Below are 22746 nucleotides of genomic sequence, written 5' to 3'. Positions count from 1 at the left end.
CCTTTGTTGCCTGCAGATGCCTCCTTGGCTGTCCCCAAACGGTATCAAACCCACACCCACGGGAAGCTGTAAGCATAGAGGACATGCCTGCACCCCATTGGACTTACCTGTGTGGGTTAAATCCGGGTTATTTGACAACCTATGGCGGTGATGGTTCTGCTCAGGCAGAGCAGTGCTGATGCTCCTCATAAAGCTGTCGCTGCTGTGAAGGTTCTAGGTGACATCACAAATCCCTATGGTTACATACACAACAAAGCTGGGTTGTTGTTGTTTACACTCTGCAAGGCCTGTGGAAGTGAGTGACATCATAGCACTGTAGTTCTGAGGGCAACAATCTCCTGTTGCTTCTATGAAGGCCGTAATAGACGACATCACCAAACAGCTCCATAGTCACATACACAGCAAAGGAGAGATGTTGTTTACACCTAGTGATGTCAGTGGTATTGAGTGACATCACAGCACAGTGCTAAGGCTCCTGGGCCTGGACACAGCAGCGGCTGCAATATCTCAACGGAGAATACGTTTATATCTATGTGTGTGTGTGCGCATATATATATATATATATATATATATATATATATATATATATATATATATATTTCTCCGCCGAAATCACTTTTAAACCCATTTCCACCTTTTTTTCCCTTCTCTTCCTCTTACTTTTTTTTCACGTTTTTTACGTTTTTCTCCTTTTCGCCTCTTTTCTGGGCGTATTATTCTTCTTTTTCTTCTTTTTTTCGTCTAATGCATACCCCATCAGTGCAGCAATGCTTATTCAATACCGCCAGCAGATGGAGACACTGGGGGATAATTTTCTAAGGATTTATACTGATTTTTCCTGTCTGAATTTGTCGCACAGAAAGTTGCAGGCCAAATATGTGTGACATTTCTGCGACTTTAGCTTCTAGAGCATTTTTACAACATTATACATAGGTGCTGAATACATAAAAAGCGACTGTTCAGCGACAGACAAGTCGCATCGGCTGAAAGTAGGCCAGAATGTCAGTCCATGTTGGAGCAGGTTTAGATACAGTCTAAAGCATAGATCTCAAAGTCTGTGCACAGAATTTAGCAAGGGCCTCGCACCTTCTGATGCATCAGGTAGGTGCACAATAGCATAGCCTAACCCTCTGTACTTTGGTCTATATTGATGCGGGACATAGACAGCCAGCTGATGACCAATCCATTAGTGCAATGGATGGCTGGAAGCATTTGTCTTTGCCTTTGCAATACCACAGAAGCAATGCATGGTCAATGTACAGCAATGACACACCTGTGTGAACAGCCAGGAGACCCCCCCCCCCCCATGTTATGTTACATAGTTACATAGTTAGTACGGTCGAAAAAGACATATGTCCATCACGTTCAACCAGGGAATTAAGGGGTAGGGGTGTGGCGCGATATTGGGGAAGGGATGAGATTTTTATATTTCTTCATAAGCATTAATCTTATTTTGTCAATTAGGAACATTCAGCACCCACCCGCTATCAAGGCAGCTGCCTATCATGTCATGCCCTACCTGCACAGGTGTGCTGGCTACTCAAATGATCCAATTAAGGAGGCCATTTAGTCAGCAGCAGCAGAAGTCCTGTGCCTGGACGCTCCAACAGGGGCCAGACACAAGCAGAAGCAGAAGCAGCAGAAGCAGCAGCAGCACCACCTTTTGTTTTTTGGCTGCAGCAGCAGCAAGGCCCACAGGGCTGGCTAGCTGGCTAGCCAGCAAGCAGGTAGCAATGAAAGTAGGAATCTTTCTTTTTAACCCTGTAAGGGGGTGGTGCACTGTACCCGAAGATACTGCCATATCGGGTCAATGCATAGGGCGACGGAAGCAAGCTTCGAAATCGGCCCCCGTTCTCAAAAATCCATTTAATATATGGTCCCCAGATAGGGGACGTATCAGATATTAAACTGATAAGAACAGATACTACACTTGATCTTAGCCAAAAGGCCGAGAAGCGATAACCGTGAAAGGGGCGGGCCCAACAAGGTCCCCTTCATGGGCACTATCACTGCTTGCTGTCAGGGAGGCTGCCAGACAATTTTCCATGCACACTCTGGGCTGGGGGGCAGTCAACCACCAGTACACACAGCAGAACCTAAACCCATACCATTATTGCTAAGCAGCAAGACAGGGGCCCATTGCACTCCCACGGGGCCTTTTTAAATGCAATCCATAACCCGGATTTGCCAGGAACCCTTCTTACTCCTCCTACTTGCATGTGACACTGGGCTTAGGATCTGCATAGGAAACACACACACAAGCACACACCTACCTTTGTTGCCTGCAGATGCCTCCTTGGCTGTCCCCAAACGGTATCAAACCAACACCCACGGGAAGCTGTAAGCATAGAGGACATGCCTGCACCCCATTGGACTTACCTGTGTGGGTTAAATCCGGGTTATTTGACAACCTATGGCGGTGATGGTTCTGCTCAGGCAGAGCAGTGCTGATGCTCCTCATAAAGCTGTCGCTGCTGTGAAGGTTCTAGGTGACATCACAAATCCCTATGGTTACATACACAACAAAGCTGGGTTGTTGTTGTTTACACTCTGCAAGGCCTGTGGAAGTGAGTGACATCATAGCACTGTAGTTCTGAGGGTTCAAGATGGATGCAACAATCTCCTGTTGCTTCTATGAAGGCCGTAATAGACGACATCACCAAACAGCTCCATAGTCACATACACAGCAAAGGAGAGATGTTGTTTACACCTAGTGATGTCAGTGGTATTGAGTGACATCACAGCACAGTGCTAAGGCTCCTGGGCCTGGACACAGCAGCGGCTGCAATATCTCAACGGAGAATACGTTTATATCTATGTGTGTGTGTGCGCATATATATATATATATATATATATATATATATATATATATATATATATTTCTCCGCCGAAATCACTTTTAAACCCATTTCCACCTTTTTTTCCCTTCTCTTCCTCTTACTTTTTTTTCACGTTTTTTTACGTTTTTCTCCTTTTCGCCTCTTTTCTGGGCGTATTATTCTTCTTTTTCTTCTTTTTTTTCGTCTAATGCATACCCCATCAGTGCAGCAATGCTTATTCAATACCGCCAGCAGATGGAGACACTGGGGGATAATTTTCTAAGGATTTATACTGATTTTTCCTGTCTGAATTTGTCGCACAGAAAGTTGCAGGCCAAATATGTGTGACATTTCTGCGACTTTAGCTTCTAGAGCATTTTTACAACATTATACATAGGTGCTGAATACATAAAAAGCGACTGTTCAGCGACAGACAAGTCGCATCGGCTGAAAGTAGGCCAGAATGTCAGTCCATGTTGGAGCAGGTTTAGATACAGTCTAAAGCATAGATCTCAAAGTCTGTGCACAGAATTTAGCAAGGGCCTCGCACCTTCTGATGCATCAGGTAGGTGCACAATAGCATAGCCTAACCCTCTGTACTTTGGTCTATATTGATGCGGGACATAGACAGCCAGCTGATGACCAATCCATTAGTGCAATGGATGGCTGGAAGCATTTGTCTTTGCCTTTGCAATACCACAGAAGCAATGCATGGTCAATGTACAGCAATGACACACCTGTGTGAACAGCCAGGAGACCCCCCCCCCCCCCCCCCCCATGTTATGTTACATAGTTACATAGTTAGTACGGTCGAAAAAAGACATATGTCCATCACGTTCAACCAGGGAATTAAGGGGTAGGGGTGTGGCGCGATATTGGGGAAGGGATGAGATTTTATATTTCTTCATAAGCATTAATCTTATTTTGTCAATTAGGAACATTCAGCACCCACCCGCTATCAAGGCAGCTGCCTATCATGTCATGCCCTACCTGCACAGGTGTGCTGGCTACTCAAATGATCCAATTAAGGAGGCCATTTAGTCAGCAGCAGCAGAAGTCCTGTGCCTGGACGCTCCAACAGGGGCCAGACACAAGCAGAAGCAGAAGCAGCAGAAGCAGCAGCAGCACCACCTTTTGTTTTTTGGCTGCAGCAGCAGCAAGGCCCACAGGGCTGGCTAGCTGGCTAGCCAGCAAGCAGGTAGCAATGAAAGTAGGAATCTTTCTTTTTAACCCTGTAAGGGGGTGGTGCACTGTACCCGAAGATACTGCCATATCGGGTCAATGCATAGGGCGACGGAAGCAAGCTTCGAAATCGGCCCCCGTTCTCAAAAATCCATTTAATATATGGTCCCCAGATAGGGGACGTATCAGATATTAAACTGATAAGAACAGATACTACACTTGATCTTAGCCAAAAGGCCGAGAAGCGATAACCGTGAAAGGGGCGGGCCCAACAAGGTCCCCTTCATGGGCACTATCACTGCTTGCTGTCAGGGAGGCTGCCAGACAATTTTCCATGCACACTCTGGGCTGGGGGGCAGTCAACCACCAGTACACACAGCAGAACCTAAACCCATACCATTATTGCTAAGCAGCAAGACAGGGGCCCATTGCACTCCCACGGGGCCTTTTTAAATGCAATCCATAACCCGGATTTGCCAGGAACCCTTCTTACTCCTCCTACTTGCATGTGACACTGGGCTTAGGATCTGCATAGGAAACACACACACAAGCACACACCTACCTTTGTTGCCTGCAGATGCCTCCTTGGCTGTCCCCAAACGGTATCAAACCAACACCCACGGGAAGCTGTAAGCATAGAGGACATGCCTGCACCCCATTGGACTTACCTGTGTGGGTTAAATCCGGGTTATTTGACAACCTATGGCGGTGATGGTTCTGCTCAGGCAGAGCAGTGCTGATGCTCCTCATAAAGCTGTCGCTGCTGTGAAGGTTCTAGGTGACATCACAAATCCCTATGGTTACATACACAACAAAGCTGGGTTGTTGTTGTTTACACTCTGCAAGGCCTGTGGAAGTGAGTGACATCATAGCACTGTAGTTCTGAGGGTTCAAGATGGATGCAACAATCTCCTGTTGCTTCTATGAAGGCCGTAATAGACGACATCACCAAACAGCTCCATAGTCACATACACAGCAAAGGAGAGATGTTGTTTACACCTAGTGATGTCAGTGGTATTGAGTGACATCACAGCACAGTGCTAAGGCTCCTGGGCCTGGACACAGCAGCGGCTGCAATATCTCAACGGAGAATACGTTTATATCTATGTGTGTGTGTGCGCATATATATATATATATATATATATATATATATATATATATATATATATATATTCTCCGCCGAAATCACTTTTAAACCCATTTCCACCTTTTTTTCCCTTCTCTTCCTCTTACTTTTTTTTCACGTTTTTTTACGTTTTTCTCCTTTTCGCCTCTTTTCTGGGCGTATTATTCTTCTTTTTCTTCTTTTTTTTCGTCTAATGCATACCCCATCAGTGCAGCAATGCTTATTCAATACCGCCAGCAGATGGAGACACTGGGGGATAATTTTCTAAGGATTTATACTGATTTTTCCTGTCTGAATTTGTCGCACAGAAAGTTGCAGGCCAAATATGTGTGACATTTCTGCGACTTTAGCTTCTAGAGCATTTTTACAACATTATACATAGGTGCTGAATACATAAAAAGCGACTGTTCAGCGACAGACAAGTCGCATCGGCTGAAAGTAGGCCAGAATGTCAGTCCATGTTGGAGCAGGTTTAGATACAGTCTAAAGCATAGATCTCAAAGTCTGTGCACAGAATTTAGCAAGGGCCTCGCACCTTCTGATGCATCAGGTAGGTGCACAATAGCATAGCCTAACCCTCTGTACTTTGGTCTATATTGATGCGGGACATAGACAGCCAGCTGATGACCAATCCATTAGTGCAATGGATGGCTGGAAGCATTTGTCTTTGCCTTTGCAATACCACAGAAGCAATGCATGGTCAATGTACAGCAATGACACACCTGTGTGAACAGCCAGGAGACCCCCCCCCCCCCCCCCCCCCATGTTATGTTACATAGTTACATAGTTAGTACGGTCGAAAAAAGACATATGTCCATCACGTTCAACCAGGGAATTAAGGGGTAGGGGTGTGGCGCGATATTGGGGAAGGGATGAGATTTTATATTTCTTCATAAGCATTAATCTTATTTTGTCAATTAGGAACATTCAGCACCCACCCGCTATCAAGGCAGCTGCCTATCATGTCATGCCCTACCTGCACAGGTGTGCTGGCTACTCAAATGATCCAATTAAGGAGGCCATTTAGTCAGCAGCAGCAGAAGTCCTGTGCCTGGACGCTCCAACAGGGGCCAGACACAAGCAGAAGCAGAAGCAGCAGAAGCAGCAGCAGCACCACCTTTTGTTTTTTGGCTGCAGCAGCAGCAAGGCCCACAGGGCTGGCTAGCTGGCTAGCCAGCAAGCAGGTAGCAATGAAAGTAGGAATCTTTCTTTTTAACCCTGTAAGGGGGTGGTGCACTGTACCCGAAGATACTGCCATATCGGGTCAATGCATAGGGCGACGGAAGCAAGCTTCGAAATCGGCCCCCGTTCTCAAAAATCCATTTAATATATGGTCCCCAGATAGGGGACGTATCAGATATTAAACTGATAAGAACAGATACTACACTTGATCTTAGCCAAAAGGCCGAGAAGCGATAACCGTGAAAGGGGCGGGCCCAACAAGGTCCCCTTCATGGGCACTATCACTGCTTGCTGTCAGGGAGGCTGCCAGACAATTTTCCATGCACACTCTGGGCTGGGGGGCAGTCAACCACCAGTACACACAGCAGAACCTAAACCCATACCATTATTGCTAAGCAGCAAGACAGGGGCCCATTGCACTCCCACGGGGCCTTTTTAAATGCAATCCATAACCCGGATTTGCCAGGAACCCTTCTTACTCCTCCTACTTGCATGTGACACTGGGCTTAGGATCTGCATAGGAAACACACACACAAGCACACACCTACCTTTGTTGCCTGCAGATGCCTCCTTGGCTGTCCCCAAACGGTATCAAACCAACACCCACGGGAAGCTGTAAGCATAGAGGACATGCCTGCACCCCATTGGACTTACCTGTGTGGGTTAAATCCGGGTTATTTGACAACCTATGGCGGTGATGGTTCTGCTCAGGCAGAGCAGTGCTGATGCTCCTCATAAAGCTGTCGCTGCTGTGAAGGTTCTAGGTGACATCACAAATCCCTATGGTTACATACACAACAAAGCTGGGTTGTTGTTGTTTACACTCTGCAAGGCCTGTGGAAGTGAGTGACATCATAGCACTGTAGTTCTGAGGGTTCAAGATGGATGCAACAATCTCCTGTTGCTTCTATGAAGGCCGTAATAGACGACATCACCAAACAGCTCCATAGTCACATACACAGCAAAGGAGAGATGTTGTTTACACCTAGTGATGTCAGTGGTATTGAGTGACATCACAGCACAGTGCTAAGGCTCCTGGGCCTGGACACAGCAGCGGCTGCAATATCTCAACGGAGAATACGTTTATATCTATGTGTGTGTGTGCGCATATATATATATATATATATATATATATATATATATATATATATATATTTCTCCGCCGAAATCACTTTTAAACCCATTTCCACCTTTTTTTCCCTTCTCTTCCTCTTACTTTTTTTTCACGTTTTTTTACGTTTTTCTCCTTTTCGCCTCTTTTCTGGGCGTATTATTCTTCTTTTTCTTCTTTTTTTTCGTCTAATGCATACCCCATCAGTGCAGCAATGCTTATTCAATACCGCCAGCAGATGGAGACACTGGGGGATAATTTTCTAAGGATTTATACTGATTTTTCCTGTCTGAATTTGTCGCACAGAAAGTTGCAGGCCAAATATGTGTGACATTTCTGCGACTTTAGCTTCTAGAGCATTTTTACAACATTATACATAGGTGCTGAATACATAAAAAGCGACTGTTCAGCGACAGACAAGTCGCATCGGCTGAAAGTAGGCCAGAATGTCAGTCCATGTTGGAGCAGGTTTAGATACAGTCTAAAGCATAGATCTCAAAGTCTGTGCACAGAATTTAGCAAGGGCCTCGCACCTTCTGATGCATCAGGTAGGTGCACAATAGCATAGCCTAACCCTCTGTACTTTGGTCTATATTGATGCGGGACATAGACAGCCAGCTGATGACCAATCCATTAGTGCAATGGATGGCTGGAAGCATTTGTCTTTGCCTTTGCAATACCACAGAAGCAATGCATGGTCAATGTACAGCAATGACACACCTGTGTGAACAGCCAGGAGACCCCCCCCCCCATGTTATGTTACATAGTTACATAGTTAGTACGGTCGAAAAAAGACATATGTCCATCACGTTCAACCAGGGAATTAAGGGGTAGGGGTGTGGCGCGATATTGGGGAAGGGATGAGATTTTATATTTCTTCATAAGCATTAATCTTATTTTGTCAATTAGGAACATTCAGCACCCACCCGCTATCAAGGCAGCTGCCTATCATGTCATGCCCTACCTGCACAGGTGTGCTGGCTACTCAAATGATCCAATTAAGGAGGCCATTTAGTCAGCAGCAGCAGAAGTCCTGTGCCTGGACGCTCCAACAGGGGCCAGACACAAGCAGAAGCAGAAGCAGCAGAAGCAGCAGCAGCACCACCTTTTGTTTTTTGGCTGCAGCAGCAGCAAGGCCCACAGGGCTGGCTAGCTGGCTAGCCAGCAAGCAGGTAGCAATGAAAGTAGGAATCTTTCTTTTTAACCCTGTAAGGGGGTGGTGCACTGTACCCGAAGATACTGCCATATCGGGTCAATGCATAGGGCGACGGAAGCAAGCTTCGAAATCGGCCCCCGTTCTCAAAAATCCATTTAATATATGGTCCCCAGATAGGGGACGTATCAGATATTAAACTGATAAGAACAGATACTACACTTGATCTTAGCCAAAAGGCCGAGAAGCGATAACCGTGAAAGGGGCGGGCCCAACAAGGTCCCCTTCATGGGCACTATCACTGCTTGCTGTCAGGGAGGCTGCCAGACAATTTTCCATGCACACTCTGGGCTGGGGGGCAGTCAACCACCAGTACACACAGCAGAACCTAAACCCATACCATTATTGCTAAGCAGCAAGACAGGGGCCCATTGCACTCCCACGGGGCCTTTTTAAATGCAATCCATAACCCGGATTTGCCAGGAACCCTTCTTACTCCTCCTACTTGCATGTGACACTGGGCTTAGGATCTGCATAGGAAACACACACACAAGCACACACCTACCTTTGTTGCCTGCAGATGCCTCCTTGGCTGTCCCCAAACGGTATCAAACCAACACCCACGGGAAGCTGTAAGCATAGAGGACATGCCTGCACCCCATTGGACTTACCTGTGTGGGTTAAATCCGGGTTATTTGACAACCTATGGCGGTGATGGTTCTGCTCAGGCAGAGCAGTGCTGATGCTCCTCATAAAGCTGTCGCTGCTGTGAAGGTTCTAGGTGACATCACAAATCCCTATGGTTACATACACAACAAAGCTGGGTTGTTGTTGTTTACACTCTGCAAGGCCTGTGGAAGTGAGTGACATCATAGCACTGTAGTTCTGAGGGTTCAAGATGGATGCAACAATCTCCTGTTGCTTCTATGAAGGCCGTAATAGACGACATCACCAAACAGCTCCATAGTCACATACACAGCAAAGGAGAGATGTTGTTTACACCTAGTGATGTCAGTGGTATTGAGTGACATCACAGCACAGTGCTAAGGCTCCTGGGCCTGGACACAGCAGCGGCTGCAATATCTCAACGGAGAATACGTTTATATCTATGTGTGTGTGTGCGCATATATATATATATATATATATATATATATATATATATATATATATATATTTCTCCGCCGAAATCACTTTTAAACCCATTTCCACCTTTTTTTCCCTTCTCTTCCTCTTACTTTTTTTTCACGTTTTTTTACGTTTTTCTCCTTTTCGCCTCTTTTCTGGGCGTATTATTCTTCTTTTTCTTCTTTTTTTTCGTCTAATGCATACCCCATCAGTGCAGCAATGCTTATTCAATACCGCCAGCAGATGGAGACACTGGGGGATAATTTTCTAAGGATTTATACTGATTTTTCCTGTCTGAATTTGTCGCACAGAAAGTTGCAGGCCAAATATGTGTGACATTTCTGCGACTTTAGCTTCTAGAGCATTTTTACAACATTATACATAGGTGCTGAATACATAAAAAGCGACTGTTCAGCGACAGACAAGTCGCATCGGCTGAAAGTAGGCCAGAATGTCAGTCCATGTTGGAGCAGGTTTAGATACAGTCTAAAGCATAGATCTCAAAGTCTGTGCACAGAATTTAGCAAGGGCCTCGCACCTTCTGATGCATCAGGTAGGTGCACAATAGCATAGCCTAACCCTCTGTACTTTGGTCTATATTGATGCGGGACATAGACAGCCAGCTGATGACCAATCCATTAGTGCAATGGATGGCTGGAAGCATTTGTCTTTGCCTTTGCAATACCACAGAAGCAATGCATGGTCAATGTACAGCAATGACACACCTGTGTGAACAGCCAGGAGACCCCCCCCCCCCCCCCCATGTTATGTTACATAGTTACATAGTTAGTACGGTCGAAAAAAGACATATGTCCATCACGTTCAACCAGGGAATTAAGGGGTAGGGGTGTGGCGCGATATTGGGGAAGGGATGAGATTTTATATTTCTTCATAAGCATTAATCTTATTTTGTCAATTAGGAACATTCAGCACCCACCCGCTATCAAGGCAGCTGCCTATCATGTCATGCCCTACCTGCACAGGTGTGCTGGCTACTCAAATGATCCAATTAAGGAGGCCATTTAGTCAGCAGCAGCAGAAGTCCTGTGCCTGGACGCTCCAACAGGGGCCAGACACAAGCAGAAGCAGAAGCAGCAGAAGCAGCAGCAGCACCACCTTTTGTTTTTTGGCTGCAGCAGCAGCAAGGCCCACAGGGCTGGCTAGCTGGCTAGCCAGCAAGCAGGTAGCAATGAAAGTAGGAATCTTTCTTTTTAACCCTGTAAGGGGGTGGTGCACTGTACCCGAAGATACTGCCATATCGGGTCAATGCATAGGGCGACGGAAGCAAGCTTCGAAATCGGCCCCCGTTCTCAAAAATCCATTTAATATATGGTCCCCAGATAGGGGACGTATCAGATATTAAACTGATAAGAACAGATACTACACTTGATCTTAGCCAAAAGGCCGAGAAGCGATAACCGTGAAAGGGGCGGGCCCAACAAGGTCCCCTTCATGGGCACTATCACTGCTTGCTGTCAGGGAGGCTGCCAGACAATTTTCCATGCACACTCTGGGCTGGGGGGCAGTCAACCACCAGTACACACAGCAGAACCTAAACCCATACCATTATTGCTAAGCAGCAAGACAGGGGCCCATTGCACTCCCACGGGGCCTTTTTAAATGCAATCCATAACCCGGATTTGCCAGGAACCCTTCTTACTCCTCCTACTTGCATGTGACACTGGGCTTAGGATCTGCATAGGAAACACACACACAAGCACACACCTACCTTTGTTGCCTGCAGATGCCTCCTTGGCTGTCCCCAAACGGTATCAAACCAACACCCACGGGAAGCTGTAAGCATAGAGGACATGCCTGCACCCCATTGGACTTACCTGTGTGGGTTAAATCCGGGTTATTTGACAACCTATGGCGGTGATGGTTCTGCTCAGGCAGAGCAGTGCTGATGCTCCTCATAAAGCTGTCGCTGCTGTGAAGGTTCTAGGTGACATCACAAATCCCTATGGTTACATACACAACAAAGCTGGGTTGTTGTTGTTTACACTCTGCAAGGCCTGTGGAAGTGAGTGACATCATAGCACTGTAGTTCTGAGGGTTCAAGATGGATGCAACAATCTCCTGTTGCTTCTATGAAGGCCGTAATAGACGACATCACCAAACAGCTCCATAGTCACATACACAGCAAAGGAGAGATGTTGTTTACACCTAGTGATGTCAGTGGTATTGAGTGACATCACAGCACAGTGCTAAGGCTCCTGGGCCTGGACACAGCAGCGGCTGCAATATCTCAACGGAGAATACGTTTATATCTATGTGTGTGTGTGCGCATATATATATATATATATATATATATATATATATATATATATATATATATTCTCCGCCGAAATCACTTTTAAACCCATTTCCACCTTTTTTTCCCTTCTCTTCCTCTTACTTTTTTTTCACGTTTTTTTACGTTTTTCTCCTTTTCGCCTCTTTTCTGGGCGTATTATTCTTCTTTTTCTTCTTTTTTTTCGTCTAATGCATACCCCATCAGTGCAGCAATGCTTATTCAATACCGCCAGCAGATGGAGACACTGGGGGATAATTTTCTAAGGATTTATACTGATTTTTCCTGTCTGAATTTGTCGCACAGAAAGTTGCAGGCCAAATATGTGTGACATTTCTGCGACTTTAGCTTCTAGAGCATTTTTACAACATTATACATAGGTGCTGAATACATAAAAAGCGACTGTTCAGCGACAGACAAGTCGCATCGGCTGAAAGTAGGCCAGAATGTCAGTCCATGTTGGAGCAGGTTTAGATACAGTCTAAAGCATAGATCTCAAAGTCTGTGCACAGAATTTAGCAAGGGCCTCGCACCTTCTGATGCATCAGGTAGGTGCACAATAGCATAGCCTAACCCTCTGTACTTTGGTCTATATTGATGCGGGACATAGACAGCCAGCTGATGACCAATCCATTAGTGCAATGGATGGTTGGAAGCATTTGTCTTTGCCTTTGCAATACCACAGAAGCAATGCATGGTCAATGTACAGCAATGACACACCTGTGTGAACAGCCAGGAGACCCCCCCCCCCCCCCCCCCATGTTATGTTACATAGTTACATAGTTAGTACGGTCGAAAAAAGACATATGTCCATCACGTTCAACCAGGGAATTAAGGGGTAGGGGTGTGGCGCGATATTGGGGAAGGGATGAGATTTTATATTTCTTCATAAGCATTAATCTTATTTTGTCAATTAGGAACATTCAGCACCCACCCGCTATCAAGGCAGCTGCCTATCATGTCATGCCCTACCTGCACAGGTGTGCTGGCTACTCAAATGATCCAATTAAGGAGGCCATTTAGTCAGCAGCAGCAGAAGTCCTGTGCCTGGACGCTCCAACAGGGGCCAGACACAAGCAGAAGCAGAAGCAGCAGAAGCAGCAGCAGCACCACCTTTTGTTTTTTGGCTGCAGCAGCAGCAAGGCCCACAGGGCTGGCTAGCTGGCTAGCCAGCAAGCAGGTAGCAATGAAAGTAGGAATCTTTCTTTTTAACCCTGTAAGGGGGTGGTGCACTGTACCCGAAGATACTGCCATATCGGGTCAATGCATAGGGCGACGGAAGCAAGCTTCGAAATCGGCCCCCGTTCTCAAAAATCCATTTAATATATGGTCCCCAGATAGGGGACGTATCAGATATTAAACTGATAAGAACAGATACTACACTTGATCTTAGCCAAAAGGCCGAGAAGCGATAACCGTGAAAGGGGCGGGCCCAACAAGGTCCCCTTCATGGGCACTATCACTGCTTGCTGTCAGGGAGGCTGCCAGACAATTTTCCATGCACACTCTGGGCTGGGGGGCAGTCAACCACCAGTACACACAGCAGAACCTAAACCCATACCATTATTGCTAAGCAGCAAGACAGGGGCCCATTGCACTCCCACGGGGCCTTTTTAAATGCAATCCATAACCCGGATTTGCCAGGAACCCTTCTTACTCCTCCTACTTGCATGTGACACTGGGCTTAGGATCTGCATAGGAAACACACACACAAGCACACACCTACCTTTGTTGCCTGCAGATGCCTCCTTGGCTGTCCCCAAACGGTATCAAACCAACACCCACGGGAAGCTGTAAGCATAGAGGACATGCCTGCACCCCATTGGACTTACCTGTGTGGGTTAAATCCGGGTTATTTGACAACCTATGGCGGTGATGGTTCTGCTCAGGCAGAGCAGTGCTGATGCTCCTCATAAAGCTGTCGCTGCTGTGAAGGTTCTAGGTGACATCACAAATCCCTATGGTTACATACACAACAAAGCTGGGTTGTTGTTGTTTACACTCTGCAAGGCCTGTGGTAGTGAGTGACATCATAGCACTGTAGTTCTGAGGGTTCAAGATGGATGCAACAATCTCCTGTTGCTTCTATGAAGGCCGTAATAGACGACATCACCAAACAGCTCCATAGTCACATACACAGCAAAGGAGAGATGTTGTTTACACCTAGTGATGTCAGTGGTATTGAGTGACATCACAGCACAGTGCTAAGGCTCCTGGGCCTGGACACAGCAGCGGCTGCAATATCTCAACGGAGAATACGTTTATATCTATGTGTGTGTGTGCGCATATATATATATATATATATATATATATATATATATATATATATATTTCTCCGCCGAAATCACTTTTAAACCCATTTCCACCTTTTTTTCCCTTCTCTTCCTCTTACTTTTTTTTCACGTTTTTTTACGTTTTTCTCCTTTTCGCCTCTTTTCTGGGCGTATTATTCTTCTTTTTCTTCTTTTTTTTCGTCTAATGCATACCCCATCAGTGCAGCAATGCTTATTCAATACCGCCAGCAGATGGAGACACTGGGGGATAATTTTCTAAGGATTTATACTGATTTTTCCTGTCTGAATTTGTCGCACAGAAAGTTGCAGGCCAAATATGTGTGACATTTCTGCGACTTTAGCTTCTAGAGCATTTTTACAACATTATACATAGGTGCTGAATACATAAAAAGCGACTGTTCAGCGACAGACAAGTCGCATCGGCTGAAAGTAGGCCAGAATGTCAGTCCATGTTGGAGCAGGTTTAGATACAGTCTAAAGCATAGATCTCAAAGTCTGTGCACAGAATTTAGCAAGGGCCTCGCACCTTCTGATGCATCAGGTAGGTGCACAATAGCATAGCCTAACCCTCTGTACTTTGGTCTATATTGATGCGGGACATAGACAGCCAGCTGATGACCAATCCATTAGTGCAATGGATGGCTGGAAGCATTTGTCTTTGCCTTTGCAATACCACAGAAGCAATGCATGGTCAATGTACAGCAATGACACACCTGTGTGAACAGCCAGGAGACCCCCCCCCCCCCCATGTTATGTTACATAGTTACATAGTTAGTACGGTCGAAAAAAGACATATGTCCATCACGTTCAACCAGGGAATTAAGGGGTAGGGGTGTGGCGCGATATTGGGGAAGGGATGAGATTTTATATTTCTTCATAAGCATTAATCTTATTTTGTCAATTAGGAACATTCAGCACCCACCCGCTATCAAGGCAGCTGCCTATCATGTCATGCCCTACCTGCACAGGTGTGCTGGCTACTCAAATGATCCAATTAAGGAGGCCATTTAGTCAGCAGCAGCAGAAGTCCTGTGCCTGGACGCTCCAACAGGGGCCAGACACAAGCAGAAGCAGAAGCAGCAGAAGCAGCAGCAGCACCACCTTTTGTTTTTTGGCTGCAGCAGCAGCAAGGCCCACAGGGCTGGCTAGCTGGCTAGCCAGCAAGCAGGTAGCAATGAAAGTAGGAATCTTTCTTTTTAACCCTGTAAGGGGGTGGTGCACTGTACCCGAAGATACTGCCATATCGGGTCAATGCATAGGGCGACGGAAGCAAGCTTCGAAATCGGCCCCCGTTCTCAAAAATCCATTTAATATATGGTCCCCAGATAGGGGACGTATCAGATATTAAACTGATAAGAACAGATTTTTGATTGAAAGAGCTTTATTTTCCGTTCAGTCATTACAAGTCGTACAATAAATTACAGTCACACAAAGCATGATAGTACAATACACAGCAAAGGTTCCCTAAGCTATACATCGCACACCATGCTACTCTAACATTCAGCTCAATCCTGCAATATAAAGGCACAAGAGATCAAACAAAAACCAAATAATACAATCTGTGATCGGGGTAGGGGTGTGGGCGACTATGTGGGGGTAGGGAGGGGGCGGATCACAGGGCCAAACTGTTGGGCTGTATCTTCAGGGAGACATGGGAGAAGGAGAGGGGTCTTCACTCCTCTTCTTCCTCATCAACGGCCGAGCTGTCCAAGATGGAATAGTCTCTAAGCAGGTTCTTGATGAACCTGCGGCAGTCCCGGACGGACATGTTTTCCCTGTTGATCACGAGGCGGTTCCTGGCAAGCCACACTGCGTCCTTAAAACAGTTCATAAGGCGCCAGGCCTCCTGGATGGCCTCCACGTCGTGGGTCCCAGGGAACAGGCCGTAAAGCACCGAATGGTACGATAGGCAGCTCCTGGGCACTGAGTCTCTGAGTTCCTGTTCTAGGGCGTCCAACAGACCCTGTGCAAAGGGGCACTGCCAAAACACGTGGAAAGATGTTTCCTCCACGTAGGGGCAACGGGGGCAGTACCGGGTCTTGCACAGGTTGCGGGCATGCATGAATGACCTGAGAGAGAGACCTCCCATGACGGCCATCCACGACAAGTCCTTGTGTCCATTGGTAAGCCGCTTTGAGGCCACATTGTTCCAAACTGTCTCTGCAGTGGCTGCGGGGAGTCCCGGAACCAGCTCGGTCGAGTCCTTAGCTCGGATGAGCTTGTGGATTGTCTTCGGCTTCCATAGGTCTGGTTTCAGTCCTTCCAGCTGGTGCTCCCTCACAAACCGGACAACATCCCCATAGAACCAGGGAGTGTTCCAGTTGTAAGGGATGGAGCTGTCCCACTTGTCCCAGCCCAGCTGTCTCCAGAAGGGCATGAGAAGCAAGCGAGACATGGACCTGCCCGCTGAGCCAGTCTTTTCTACAAGAGTCCGCTGCACCGTGACACATGCAAAGGAGGCCCTCAGCAGAGCGGGGATGTCGGGTATTCCCTTCCCACCCTTGCGGGGTTCCTTGTACATCACGGTCCTCTTGACTCTGTCCATTTTGCCCCAGACGAAGCCAAACACTGTCCGGGTGATGGCCTTGCAAACGGTGGTATGGGGAGGCCAGGCCTGTGCGGTATATTGGAGCACAGGCAAAACTTCACTCCGCAGGACAAGTGCCTTGCCTTCCATCGTGAGCTTTCTGGAGCTCCACAGTCCGATCTTTGAGTTTATCCTTCCTAGTCGGTCTTGCCAAGACTTAAGGGCCGCTCCTTCCTTCCCGAACCAGACTCCAAGAATTTGAATGAAGTCCGGCTTAACGGCAAAGGGGAAGGGGGCGGAAGAAGCCAGGTGCCATTCCCCGAAGAGCATGGCCTCCGACTTCCCGCAGTTGACTTTTGCCCCCGAAGCTCTGCCGAAGTCCTCACAGGTCTGGACGAGTGCAGTCACCGAACGCTGGTCAGCGCAGAAGACGGTCACGTCGTCCATGTAGAGCGAGCACTTGACCTCGTGGCGATCTGGTCCTGGTGCGGTGATCCCTCTGATCTCTCCATTCTGCCGGATAGTCTCAGCGAAGAGCTCTATAACACAAACAAAAAGGAGAGGTGAAAGAGGGCAGCCTTGTCTAACCCCTGAAAGAATAGGAAAGGGGTCAGTCTTCCAGCCGTTCACCAACACCGTGCTGTAAATGTCAAAATACATAACGTTAACAAAAGAGCAAAACATCTTCCCCAGACCCAGCCTGCGCAAAACCCTGTCCATGAATGCGTGGGAGACACGGTCGAACGCCTTCTCCTGATCTAAGCTGACCAGGGCGGCGCGGCCCCCGCGGTCCTGGATGTAATGGACCGTGTCTCTCACAAGGGCAAGGCTGTCGGCAATCCTGCGGCCAGGAATGCTGCAGGTCTGGTCCGGATGGACGATCTGCCCCATGACAGGTTTCAGCCTGTTGGCCAGCACCTTGGCGAGGATCTTGTAGTCCACGTTCAGGAGAGAGATGGGACGCCAGTTTTTCAGGTCACATCTCTCCCCCTTCCGCTTATACAAGATCGTGATCATCCCTTCCCTCAACGACGGAGGCATTCTGCCCCCCACCACCATCTCCTCGTACACCTCCAACAGGTCCGGACAGATCAGGTCACCCAGCGCTACGTAGAGCTCGGCCGGGAGACCGTCACTGCCCGGGGTCCTGCCGGGCTTAAAGGATTTAGCGGCAGAGAGCAGCTCCCCCACCGTCAAGGGATCGTCCATAGCCGCCGCACCTGCGGGATCAACAACGTTAGTGACACCTGACAGGAACCTCTCGGCGGCTTCGGGGTCGGATGACTTGGGGGCGTAGAGGTTGCTGTAGAAGTCGTGGACGACCCCCATCACTTCCTCCTTGCCGCTCCTCATGTGTCCGGTCTCATCTCGTAGCTCAGTCAGGGGCGTGTGGCCGGCATGGAGCTTCCTGAAAAAGAAAGAGTTACATTTCTCACCCTTCTCCAGGTTCTCCACCTTGGAACGAAAGACGATTCGCTTGGATTCCTCCTCAAAGTGCCTTTTCAAGCTCTTTTTGGTCTCCTCCAGCTCCTCCCTGACGTCCCAGCCACACTGGAGCAGGTCCTGCAGGGACCGCAGCTCGCGCTGCAGTTTCCTCAAGTCCCACTTCTTCGCACACGCCTGTTGTCTGCCTTTTGCCTGAAAGAAACAACGGAATTCGACTTTAACATATTCCCACCAATCGCTGATGCACTTGAACAGACATTTGTCATTTCGCCATACAAGGTAAGCATCCCTAAGTTCCTCCATGACCTCCCTCTGCTCCAACAGGGCACAATTCAACTTCCAGGAGCCCGGGCCAGGTGGGAATCCATGGCCCAGAGTCCCCCGGAATCGAATGGCCCTGTGGTCAGAGAAGAAGCAGGGGACCATAGAGTACGACACCTTTCTGACTGCTCTCGAAGTGAAGATGAAGTCTATCCGAGAACGGAGCGAGCCATCGGGGCGGCTCCACGTATAGTTTACGGAGCCGTTCCCGATGGACCCGACAACGTCCTGCAAGGATGCCTCCGTCACCATCTCAATCAGCAGTTTAGACGTCACGTCCAGGTTGGCGGATGTGCCAGAACTGCGCCCGTCCACCTCAATGGGGCAGTTGAAGTCACCACCCAACACTACTGCTCTAGTGGTGGCGAGTTCAGCCCGCAGGGCCTGGAGAACCTCCAGTCGGACATCCCTCTCAGGGGAGGCATACACGTTGATGAGCCGCACGGGCTCACCCGCCCAGGAACCGTCTGCGACAAGAAGTCTGCCACAGACGAGCTCCCGGACGGAATCAAGTGCAAAGTTACCTCCCCTGATCAGGATGGCCACCCCCGCAGACCTATTGTCGCCCCCTCCAGACCAGTAGGAAGGGCCGTGAGGCCACTGCCTGGCCAGATGGTTGTAAGACCTAGAAGCAGACAAAGCACATTCCTGCAACATGTAAACATCACACCTCTGGGAATCTAAGAACGTAAGAACAGTCTGAAATCTAAACCAAGCTCTAATACTCCTCACATTAATGCAGAAGATGTTGAGATCAGCCATGGGAATAAAAAAGAGAGGTTAGTTCTGATACTAGTTACCAGTCTGGTTGGACGGGTCCTCTTCTCTGGCGCCTGTCGGCTCCTGTGGCTTCTCGTAGCGCCCTTCCAAGAACTCGTCGTAGACCGTGTTGGACGGAGTGTCCAGGATTTTCTTAACCTCTGGGTCCTGCAGCAGCTCCTCCATAGATTGAGCTTGGACTGGCTCTGCTTGGACCTGCTCCACTTGGGCCTGCTCCATCACCTCCTCTCCTTCTGAAGCCTCAAGGCTCTCGCAGACCTGCTCCATCTCCTCATCTGAAGCTTGAGGGGTTTCGCAGGTCTCGATTATCTTTCTTTTGTGGGACTCTTCTGATACGTTGTCCCTTCCTTTCCTCTTCCTCTGTATGGTACCTGGGGGAGGAAGCACAGGAAAGTCCTCCGAAGGGCGGGCACCAGCAGCTGGAGGGGGGTTAGGTGCTGCTGGGCCAGGAGAGAAAGGAGGCTGGGTGGGGCGGGGGGCAGGAGAGAGTGCCCGGGCAGGGGAGGACGGGGCAGGGGTGGGCCGGGCAGGGGAGGACGGGGCAGGGGTGGGCCGGGCAGGGGAGGACGGGGCAGGGGTGGGCCGGGGTGGGGTACGGGGGGCAGGGGTGGGCCGGGGTGGGGTACGGGGGGCAGGGGTGGGGCGGGATGGGGCAGGAGGGGCGGGGGTGGGACGGGATGGGGCAGGAGGGGCAGGGGTGGGACGGGATGGGGCAGGAGGGGCAGGGGTGGGACGGGATGGGGCAGGGGTGGGACGGGATGGGGCAGGAGATGGGGCGGGAGGGGCAGGGGATGGGGCGGGAGGGGCAGGGGAGGGGCGGGACGGGGCAGGGGTGGTGGCTTTCGCCTTCTTACCCTCCTTGGTCGGCTTGGCCATCCGTGGTGTTGGCTCCGGAGCTGGGGCTGGCTTCGGTGCTCTCGCTGCCACAGATGCCCATGTTCTCTCCCTCTGGGGGCAGTCCTTGTAGCTGTGGGCTGCCAGTCCGCAGAGGTTGCAGGTCTTGCTCTTGGGGCAGTCCTTGGTCGTGTGACCTGTCACACGGCAATACCTGCAGGCATCCTCCGTACAGTCCTTGCCCTCGTGGCCCATCTTGCCACATCTCCTGCAGGTCTGCGGCATGTCCGGGTAGAAGATAAGTCCTGTGGAGTTGCCCAAGGAAAATGTCGTTGGCAGGTGCTGTAGTCCGTCTGGAGAAGCAGGGTTCTTGTTGAGTCTGACGACCACAGACCACTTGCAGGTCCAGTATCCGAGTGAGTTCAGGATGCGGGTGGGCTCCCTCACCACGGTGCAGAAGCGCTTCAGGAAGGTCGAGATGTCCGTGCCTGGGGTGTGTGGGTTCCGCATTGAGACCGTCACCCGCCTCTCCTCTCTTTGAATAAGGCAGTTGCCCACAAAGCGAGAGAAAGGGGATTCGGGACTCGCCGCTTTCACCACCTCCCAGTATCTTCTACAGGTCCCAATGGTGGCAAAGGTGATGTAGAAGATTCCCGAAAAGAAGGTTGCTATTCCCAGGGTGTCAGCCGTGGGGAAGCCTTGATCCGCCAGCATCTTCTTGCAGAACACGTCGTGGGACATGTCCGGCACCCTTCCGTCCACGGGCTTGAGCTTCAAGGCAACAGTCTGCCTCATCCAGGGCTCCAGGGTTGGAGCTTCCAGGTTAGGAATTCTGCCGCCCTTCTGCCTTGCCGTGGTGGAGGTTGAAGCTTGCTGTGGTTGGGGCTGGACCTCCAGGCCTTGCCCTGCAGCCTCCTGGGTGGACTTGCTGGTTGAGGCCATGGCTTCTTCCAGCAGGCTCTTTTCCGCTTCCTTGCTTGCTTGTGGAGAGAGGCTTCGCAAAGTCTTCTTTCCCGGGTGGGAGGAGCTATGCAGATCCGGTCCCGGTGGGAGGAGCTATGCAAATCCTTCTCCAGAGGCAGCGAGTTTCTTCGAAAAGATTCTGCGCCGCCTTCCTCTTCGCCGCTGTTCCGGAATTCACCGCCGATTCCCTTCTTCCAGGTTCTTCGTCGGCTTCTTCCGGAGCTGCAGTCTTCAAGATCTTCTCCTTCTTCAGATGTTCCGAGGCAGGCAGGAGACGATCTTCAGGTGGTATGCTCTAGAGAAATGCGGTTCTAATAAGAACGAAAAGTACTGCAATCGTACTACGCAAAAATCTCTACCACAATGCTTGGAGTTCTTCAGACCGTAGCGATCATGGTATCTCCCCTGCCAGGTAAGTATACTGATAAGAACAGATACTACACTTGATCTTAGCCAAAAGGCCGAGAAGCGATAACCGTGAAAGGGGCGGGCCCAACAAGGTCCCCTTCATGGGCACTATCACTGCTTGCTGTCAGGGAGGCTGCCAGACAATTTTCCATGCACACTCTGGGCTGGGGGGCAGTCAACCACCAGTACACACAGCAGAACCTAAACCCATACCATTATTGCTAAGCAGCAAGACAGGGGCCCATTGCACTCCCACGGGGCCTTTTTAAATGCAATCCATAACCCGGATTTGCCAGGAACCCTTCTTACTCCTCCTACTTGCATGTGACACTGGGCTTAGGATCTGCATAGGAAACACACACACAAGCACACACCTACCTTTGTTGCCTGCAGATGCCTCCTTGGCTGTCCCCAAACGGTATCAAACCAACACCCACGGGAAGCTGTAAGCATAGAGGACATGCCTGCACCCCATTGGACTTACCTGTGTGGGTTAAATCCGGGTTATTTGACAACCTATGGCGGTGATGGTTCTGCTCAGGCAGAGCAGTGCTGATGCTCCTCATAAAGCTGTCGCTGCTGTGAAGGTTCTAGGTGACATCACAAATCCCTATGGTTACATACACAACAAAGCTGGGTTGTTGTTGTTTACACTCTGCAAGGCCTGTGGAAGTGAGTGACATCATAGCACTGTAGTTCTGAGGGTTCAAGATGGATGCAACAATCTCCTGTTGCTTCTATGAAGGCCGTAATAGACGACATCACCAAACAGCTCCATAGTCACATACACAGCAAAGGAGAGATGTTGTTTACACCTAGTGATGTCAGTGGTATTGAGTGACATCACAGCACAGTGCTAAGGCTCCTGGGCCTGGACACAGCAGCGGCTGCAATATCTCAACGGAGAATACGTTTATATCTATGTGTGTGTGTGCGCATATATATATATATATATATATATATATATATATATATATATTTCTCCGCCGAAATCACTTTTAAACCCATTTCCACCTTTTTTTCCCTTCTCTTCCTCTTACTTTTTTTTCACGTTTTTTTACGTTTTTCTCCTTTTCGCCTCTTTTCTGGGCGTATTATTCTTCTTTTTCTTCTTTTTTTTCGTCTAATGCATACCCCATCAGTGCAGCAATGCTTATTCAATACCGCCAGCAGATGGAGACA

The 22746-nt window shown here is 48.9% G+C and overlaps 7 non-coding genes and 1 pseudogene across 7 annotated transcripts; all 8 read right to left on the bottom strand.

Moving 5' to 3' along the window:
- Window positions 1-1769: 1769 nt before the first annotated feature.
- On the bottom strand, window positions 1770-1960 carry LOC130350325 (U2 spliceosomal RNA). Its single transcript, XR_008887468.1, has one exon. It is a non-coding gene; the product is annotated as a U2 spliceosomal RNA (small nuclear RNA).
- Window positions 1961-4059: 2099 nt separating this feature from the next.
- On the bottom strand, window positions 4060-4250 carry LOC130350324 (U2 spliceosomal RNA). Its single transcript, XR_008887467.1, has one exon. It is a non-coding gene; the product is annotated as a U2 spliceosomal RNA (small nuclear RNA).
- A 2103-nt stretch (window positions 4251-6353) lies between these two features.
- On the bottom strand, window positions 6354-6544 carry LOC130350322 (U2 spliceosomal RNA). Its single transcript, XR_008887465.1, has one exon. It is a non-coding gene; the product is annotated as a U2 spliceosomal RNA (small nuclear RNA).
- A 2090-nt stretch (window positions 6545-8634) lies between these two features.
- On the bottom strand, window positions 8635-8825 carry LOC130350321 (U2 spliceosomal RNA). Its single transcript, XR_008887464.1, has one exon. It is a non-coding gene; the product is annotated as a U2 spliceosomal RNA (small nuclear RNA).
- A 2098-nt stretch (window positions 8826-10923) lies between these two features.
- Window positions 10924-11114, bottom strand: LOC130350320 (U2 spliceosomal RNA). The gene has a single exon (XR_008887463.1). It is a non-coding gene; the product is annotated as a U2 spliceosomal RNA (small nuclear RNA).
- A 2099-nt stretch (window positions 11115-13213) lies between these two features.
- Window positions 13214-13404, bottom strand: LOC130350319 (U2 spliceosomal RNA). Its single transcript, XR_008887462.1, has one exon. It is a non-coding gene; the product is annotated as a U2 spliceosomal RNA (small nuclear RNA).
- Window positions 13405-15495: 2091 nt separating this feature from the next.
- On the bottom strand, window positions 15496-15668 carry LOC130350337 (U2 spliceosomal RNA; annotated as a pseudogene).
- Window positions 15669-21439: 5771 nt separating this feature from the next.
- LOC130350350 (U2 spliceosomal RNA) lies at window positions 21440-21629 on the bottom strand. Its single transcript, XR_008887485.1, has one exon. It is a non-coding gene; the product is annotated as a U2 spliceosomal RNA (small nuclear RNA).
- Between the last annotated feature and the right edge of the window lie 1117 nt (window positions 21630-22746).

The sequence above is a fragment of the Hyla sarda genome, unplaced genomic scaffold (genome assembly GCF_029499605.1).
Source record: "Hyla sarda isolate aHylSar1 unplaced genomic scaffold, aHylSar1.hap1 scaffold_942, whole genome shotgun sequence".
Lineage (NCBI taxonomy): Eukaryota > Metazoa > Chordata > Amphibia > Anura > Hylidae > Hyla > Hyla sarda.
Note: the sequence above shows the minus strand (reverse complement) of the source record. Positions and strands in the feature narration are given on the sequence as shown.